Source organism: Pteropus alecto, unplaced genomic scaffold, assembly GCF_000325575.1.
Source record: "Pteropus alecto unplaced genomic scaffold, ASM32557v1 scaffold45, whole genome shotgun sequence".
In the NCBI taxonomy this organism is placed as follows: Eukaryota; Metazoa; Chordata; class Mammalia; order Chiroptera; family Pteropodidae; genus Pteropus; species Pteropus alecto.
In genome coordinates this window covers 34,444,956-34,451,591 of record NW_006442491.1, presented here as the reverse complement: position 1 = coordinate 34,451,591, position 6,636 = coordinate 34,444,956, and the positions used below count along the sequence as shown (strand labels likewise).

Here is a 6,636-nt window from a genome sequence, read left to right as displayed (position 1 = left end):
AGAACTATCTCTACCGTCGTGTTTATGGGGGAGGGGAAAAAAAAGGAACTCGATAAGAAAATACTTAGCAAGATGGTCTTTAAAAGCCCAACATCTGAATCTTTAATAATAAATTTTTTTTGAGGGGGGAGGAAAGTTCAGGAAAGATGATCCTATTGTCCTCATTTGCTTTTCACTGTTTTAATCCCACTCGATGATGATGCTGAGTCGTTTTTCAAAACAAGTGGGAACAAAACATAATCTCTTAAAATATTTTTAAGAGGACATGCAGGCTTGGTATTTTTTTTAAAAAAGTATATATATGTATATATATTATATATATTATATATATATATATACACACACATACATATATATATCTCAACAAAATGTGATAACCACATTAAAAAGAAAAGTTGTCAAAGGAGCCAAAGGGATTTTTAGTTAATTCGAAGGGTTGTTTTAGAACAGGAAGACATCCAGGGAGAATAATGGCTAATGTCATTTTGGCTAATGTTTATTAAGTGGTCGCCGTAGGCGGGAAAGTTTTAAGGTTTCACCGCCATCAGCTCATTTAATGCTCAGAAGCCCCAGATGCTCTGGGCGACATTATTATTCCCATTTTACAGGCCACTGGCCACAGGTCTCCCGGCAGCGGAGCAATGGAGTCAGGATTTGGATCCAGGCAGGCTCTGAAGGCCGTATTTTATTCAGTTCTGGTTTCTGAGAAAACTACCTGTGTTCGTTTTGGGAGCTGCTGAGCAAAAAGCCCAGCGGGCTCCACGTGTAGGGGTCAAGGCGTTGCATGGACCACACCACTGACGCTGAGAGCCGCTGGCTGAGCTTGAGTCTAGACTCCTGATTTTTTTGGTCATTTCACTCTACGCCCGTCGAGGGTGTGGCTCTGACCCTAATCTGCTCTCCTGCATTTTACCCATCCTAGTATCCTGCCTGGGGGCGTGGCTTGAGGGGACACACCTTACCCGCCGGGAGCTCATCCTTCCCCGCCCCACCCACGCTCACTGCGTCCGCGGTCTCTGGGATCTCGCTCGACGCCCTGTTTCGAGAAGATGCCCAAGGAGCACGGAAAGGCGGGTCGTCGCCCCACTTCCTGAGGATCACCCAGATCCAGGTATCTTTCTTGTTGTGTTTATATTGGGTGGTTTAGACTCCAGCTGCTGATTCAGAACTAGCTACTCCGGTCCTGGAGCGGACAAATCCGGGTCCAAATCCGACTGTGTCCCTCGCCCGCTAGAAACATACTCGCTTCACTGTTCCAGTAAAGCCCCTGGCTGGGCCCTGCAGTGGTTAAGAACAGACGTGGCTTTGCGTGCTGAGCTTCTGTGCCCTGGGCAATGGCCTTTATCATAATAGCGTGTCTTAATTGAGTGCTTACTATGTGCCAACTTCTCCCGGAAGCATTTTATGAGTGAGGACTTGTTGATTCCTCCCGAATACACTGGTCAGTGAGTAATCTTACCTCCAACTGTAGAATGGGGAAACAGAGGCAAAGGGAGCTCAAGTGTGGTTGGCAGAGGCCACACAGCTGGTAGGCAGCCCAGAGCCTTGGTTCGAACCCAGAAAGAACTCAGGGGTCCTGACTCTGCCTGGGTATCCAGACGTGATGCATATAGTGAGCTTGGCCTCTAATAAATACTTAATCAACGATCGCTATTATTGTTCTCTATTCTCCGAAGGCCGCTTAGTACAAAAAGAATGGCATGAGTCAGCATGGGCTGTTAGATTGGGCTAGAATTCCACTTTATTCTTGTTGTAGAACCTCGAGTAACAAGTTAGTAAGTCAGAAAGCTAGTTAATCTCTCGTGGTTACAGTTTTATCTGCCTAGTGAGTTAAATAACACCGTGATTGGATAAATTGGATGTGGAGATAGACTGGTACACAGCAAGGGCTCAGTCAATTGTATTATTTTCCTCTATTCTTATCCTTATTTCTTACCATTATCGTTGTTCTTGTTGTAAAAGTAACCTGAAAATATGGACGCCCTTAAATATCTGAGTGATTTCGGCAAAGGAGACTTTCGTCATTGCTGTTTTAGGAGTATCCTTGGTTTTATCCGTCCGCTTAATAAACCTCTTAATATCCAAGCCAGGTCATTATTATTCTAATACCATTCAGGGGCTCTCAAGTCCATTCAGAGTAAAATCCAGCCTTTACAACGCCCCAGTGGCCCAGCCGTGAGCGATCAGCATCTCCCTCCTCCCTCTTAATTTTCTGACTTGTTTCTTCGTCTTACTCCAGACCTGCCAAAATGCCATGCTGGCTTCCTTGAGCCGCTGGGCAAACCTCTTCGCGCTCTTCGGATGCCAGTCCGTTAGCCTGGGATGCTCTTTGCCTGGGACTCCGCATGGCTCACACTGTCTCCCCTTCAGATATTTACTCAGACGTCCTCACCTGTGGAGTCTTCCCCGACTAGCCTATCGAACATCACCCCCAACCACCTCCTCTATTTCTCAACCCCTTACCTGCCCCCCCCTTATTTTTCTCCACAGCATTTATCATTTAATACACCATCATATTAAACGTTAACTCCACAGGGACAGGCGTTTTGATAGGTTTACTTCCTTGCTGCATACCCAGCACCTAGTACAGTGGCTGGTACACAGTAGGCGCTTTGTAAATATTTGTGGAGTGAGAAAGTAAATGAATGAGTGAATTTTAAGAACCCAGAGGGCATGTTTATTTAATTAAGTAGAACAACTAAATATGGGGACACTTCCTGTGTGCGGGCCCTAAGCCACACGTGGAGGAAATTGGCCCTCCCTTTAAGGAGCATGTAGCCTGGTCAGGCGGTAAGACAAACACATATCCAGGGCGAGGCATAACCCAGCAAATGTCATAATGGAGGCCCTGAACAAAGGATGACTGAACAAAGAGAGTGGTGGCATTTGGAGGAGACCTTGGGGGATGTGTAGGATGGGTGCAGATTAATTTTTGCATGTACATGGCACGTGGTTTGGGGAGATTCACGTCAGGGTAAGCGAGGGAGCAGGCACAGAGCAAGGAGATAGGTAAGCAGAGAATGGTTTATCAGATGTTTATCAAAAAGCATATGGAAACCCTAAACATTTTATTTTTCATTTTTGAACACAGCATGAGCACAGTATGGAATTGTGTTAATGGGAAGCTAAGTTTTAATTATACAGGTGAAATATCAATGTTTTACATGTAAAAAGATCAAAACCTTTAGCCACCACTAAATATTGACCTGGATCTTTGCCCACATGTAAGAATTAACCACTTTTGGTATGGGGTCTTCCCAACTTTAAGGTATTTGCATATGTATTTATTTCTCATTTATTTATTTAGAGATAATTAACATAGAACATTAGTTTCAGGCGCACAGTGTAATTATTCAATATTTGTACAGTGAAATGATCGGCATCCATGTTTCTTATGTGTGTATATATAAACATAGGTATGTATTATGTGTATACATATATACAGACACATAGTTATATATTATACATGTTCATATATTTCCTTTAGAAAATATAGTGTGTGTGCTTTAAAAAAAACGGCATAGCTTGATTCTTTTATTTTTTCCTCCACAATGTCCTGGTGATTTAGCCACTTATCGTTCTTTCTGACCGCTGTCTGTATTCTTAAATTTAGATATACCATAGTTTATGTGGCCATTTTCCTTTTGATGGACATGCAGGTTATTTCTAATTCTTCGCTATCATAAACAGTGCTGCAGTGAATACCCTTGTGTGTGCTTCTTGTGTACCTTGACTGATTATTACTCTAGGGCAGGTACTATAATTATATGCTTATCTATTTATTTTTTAAAAAAATATGTTTAATGTCTATAGTTCTCCTATTAAGATATAAGCTCCACGAGGGCAGAAATACAATTTGTTTTGTACCTCTCTCTTTAATCACTATTTAGCCAAGCGGCTGGGACAAAGGAGTTGTCAGTATATATTTCTGGAATGCATCTGGTTAAAAGGTTGGCTGGGGCCACGGTGTGGTTTTACATCCTAAGAGAGGAAACTTATTTTGACTTATTTTGGTAAAATTTGAGATTTTTTTGCACAGGGCAGTTGTAGGATGGTTATTAGTGGGGTTTGGAAAAAGCTGTTCTGGGCTAGGAAGAAGACAGATTCAAGAGAACTGGTTATGAGATTATTATACAGATCAGAAGAAAACAAGAAACAAGGACAGTGGGAACGGAACGGAAAGGAAAGGGTGTGTGTGTGAGCTCGTGGGATGATAGTAGGGTCTGTAGATCTACTAACTGATTAGCTCCTGGGGCCATGTAAAGGCCTGTGAGACCTAGTCCAGGACACCTCCATTTTATAAACATTTGTTGCCTCCCAGCTCTATGCAAAAAGCACTCTGCTAATTGCTGTTGGGACGTGAATTTGCATGACCTTTCTTCCTTGCTTTCAAAGGAGAGTTGCCGTGTATTGGGGAAGACCGATAAGTACACAGGTACACCAAGAATGCAAGGGAGTGACCGAGGAGGGAGGAGGGAGGGGACTAGCCCGGGGGCGACCAAGTAAACTCTTGCTGGTCCAGAAATGGGGGGAGGGGAGGAGGGTTAGGGGGAGGATGTTTTACCCTTGCCCCAGAGCTGCACACGGTCGACTGGTGAACATTCAGGAAATAGAGTGTCTAGAAATGTACATCAGTGTAGATTTTTAGAAGTGAGGAAATTTAGGTTGGTGGCAGAGCTGAGGTTTGACCTCAGGTTCAAATGGCCCGTTGGCCTCGGTGTAGTCTGGAGGGAGGGTAGGGACACAAACTGTTAGCCCCGTGACGTCAGGCGGGCTACTTAACCATCCTGAGTCTCAGTTTGTTCTTTTTAAAGAAAAGGCAGTAACAACTAAAGGGGTGAAGCTTGCTAGGATGACAGCTAGCCCAGCGCCAAACGTTCTCATCAGTGACAGCTTTGATTCTCATGGTCATAGCCTGGACACTGAAGAGGAAGGTGTCTGTCTGCGTGAAGTTGAAGGACCACAGCGTCGTCAAGTCTTCCATGTCCTCTTTGTTTGGCCAGGATGAGATCTTTGAGGAGATAATCGTGAAGTTCAGTAGTTCTTTCTCGATTTTACTTCCCTTTTCTTTCAGTGGCTTCCCGTGCCCTTGGAGTAAAATCCGAAGCCTTCGCAGGGTCTGCCAGTTCCTGCCAGCCACATCGTCCGCAATTCTGTTTTGGTCCTGAGAGAGCTTGAGAGTTTTAGGCAGGGCCCTGACGTAATCAGATCTGACTTTTGAAAAGATCAGTGTGACAGACATGTGCTTGTCTGCATTTCTGCTGGAATGGGGGCACTGTAAACACAAGAGTTCACGTACCTTACGGTTGTGTCCCCAGCATGTGGGAAACAACGCCAGGCACATAACAGTAGGTGTGCATTCTGTGGGTTGAAGGCATACTTAACCTCTTGCGTGTAAAGCAAGACTAAAAATAGTCATTTGGTTATGTTTCTAGGAGAATGTAAGAGATAGTGGATATCCGCTGCCTGGCACGTGTGGCCATTTCCTCATTTTTCGCCCGGTGTATAGTGAACATCCCTGTGCGCTTGGCATGGTTCAAGGTCCTGGGGATACACCATGAGGTGTGGGGGTGAGGCTTGGCCAGTGGGAGGGGGAAAGGGGGAGTTGGGAGCTGAGGTTGGAGACCCGGCGGGGGAGGCCATCATACCTGTGGGTAAGGACGAAGGCCCTGGAGGCAGGTGCTAGATTTACTCTAACTTTGCTGCTTATTACCAGCGGGCTTGGCAGAGTCCTGTGATCCCTCTGTGCCCAGGTTCTTCCATCTACAAAAATGGGAAAATACACGCCCTCCCTCAAAGGGTCCTTAGGAGGATTGAATGAGTTATGGAGTAAAAAGCACACATCGAGAATGCAGTAAATGGCAGCGCTTATCAGCTAGCCTCCCGGGGCCACACCGGCCTTGCTGTTGGCAGAGAAGTTTTTCGAAATATCAGTGCTCTAGTCCACTCGACCTGTCCCAAGGTGGAGAAATGTGGAAGGCGTGGCCGAGCGTGAGTTTGGACAAATCCGTGCTCTTGATGGAGTTAACGGTCTGATTCATTCCGGAAAATTAAAAAAAAAACAAAAAAAACATTCCTAAGTGACCAACTATACAAACAACTTACTAGGCCATTTATGTCACCCCAAAGGGAGAGGGGGAAGGAAAAGGACAGCGAGGTTAGAGATTCCGACTGTTCTTCTTGCAAACGTGGAACCTCTCCGGTGCCAGGTCTAATGTAAGTGTCATCAGGGGAGCTGAGACTAGAGTCCCCGGTGTATTCACAGATGAGTCCTACACAGAGCCCTCTGGGGAAGCTGATACTCACTACGTTTGACCCTTGAACAACGTGGGGCTTAGGGGTGCCGAGCCTCTGCAGCCGAAAATCCGCGTATAAGTTTTGACTCCCCTGATACTTAACTACTGATAGCCTACTGTTGACCTGAAGCCTTACTGAAAACATGAATAGCCAATTAACACACATATTTTGTATGTTATATGTATTATATACTGTATCCTTACAATAAAGTAAGCTAGGGCAGAACTGTTAAGAAAATCATAAGGAAGAGGAAATAGATTTACAGCACTGTACATATTGGGGAAAAAACCCCATGTGTAAGTGGATATGCACAGTGCAAACCTGTGTTGTTCAAGGATC

At 44.8% G+C, this 6,636-nt stretch overlaps 1 long non-coding RNA gene across 1 annotated transcript in view; it reads right to left on the bottom strand.

Annotated features, from left to right (window-relative positions):
- Positions 1-3,051: 3,051 nt before the first annotated feature.
- Positions 3,052-6,636, bottom strand: part of LOC112470991 — a 10,581-nt gene continuing 6,996 nt past the window's right edge. Inside the window, exon 2 of the long non-coding RNA XR_003043114.1 lies at positions 3,052-6,032. This is a non-coding gene — a long non-coding RNA (uncharacterized LOC112470991). The remainder of the gene's footprint in view (positions 6,033-6,636) is intronic.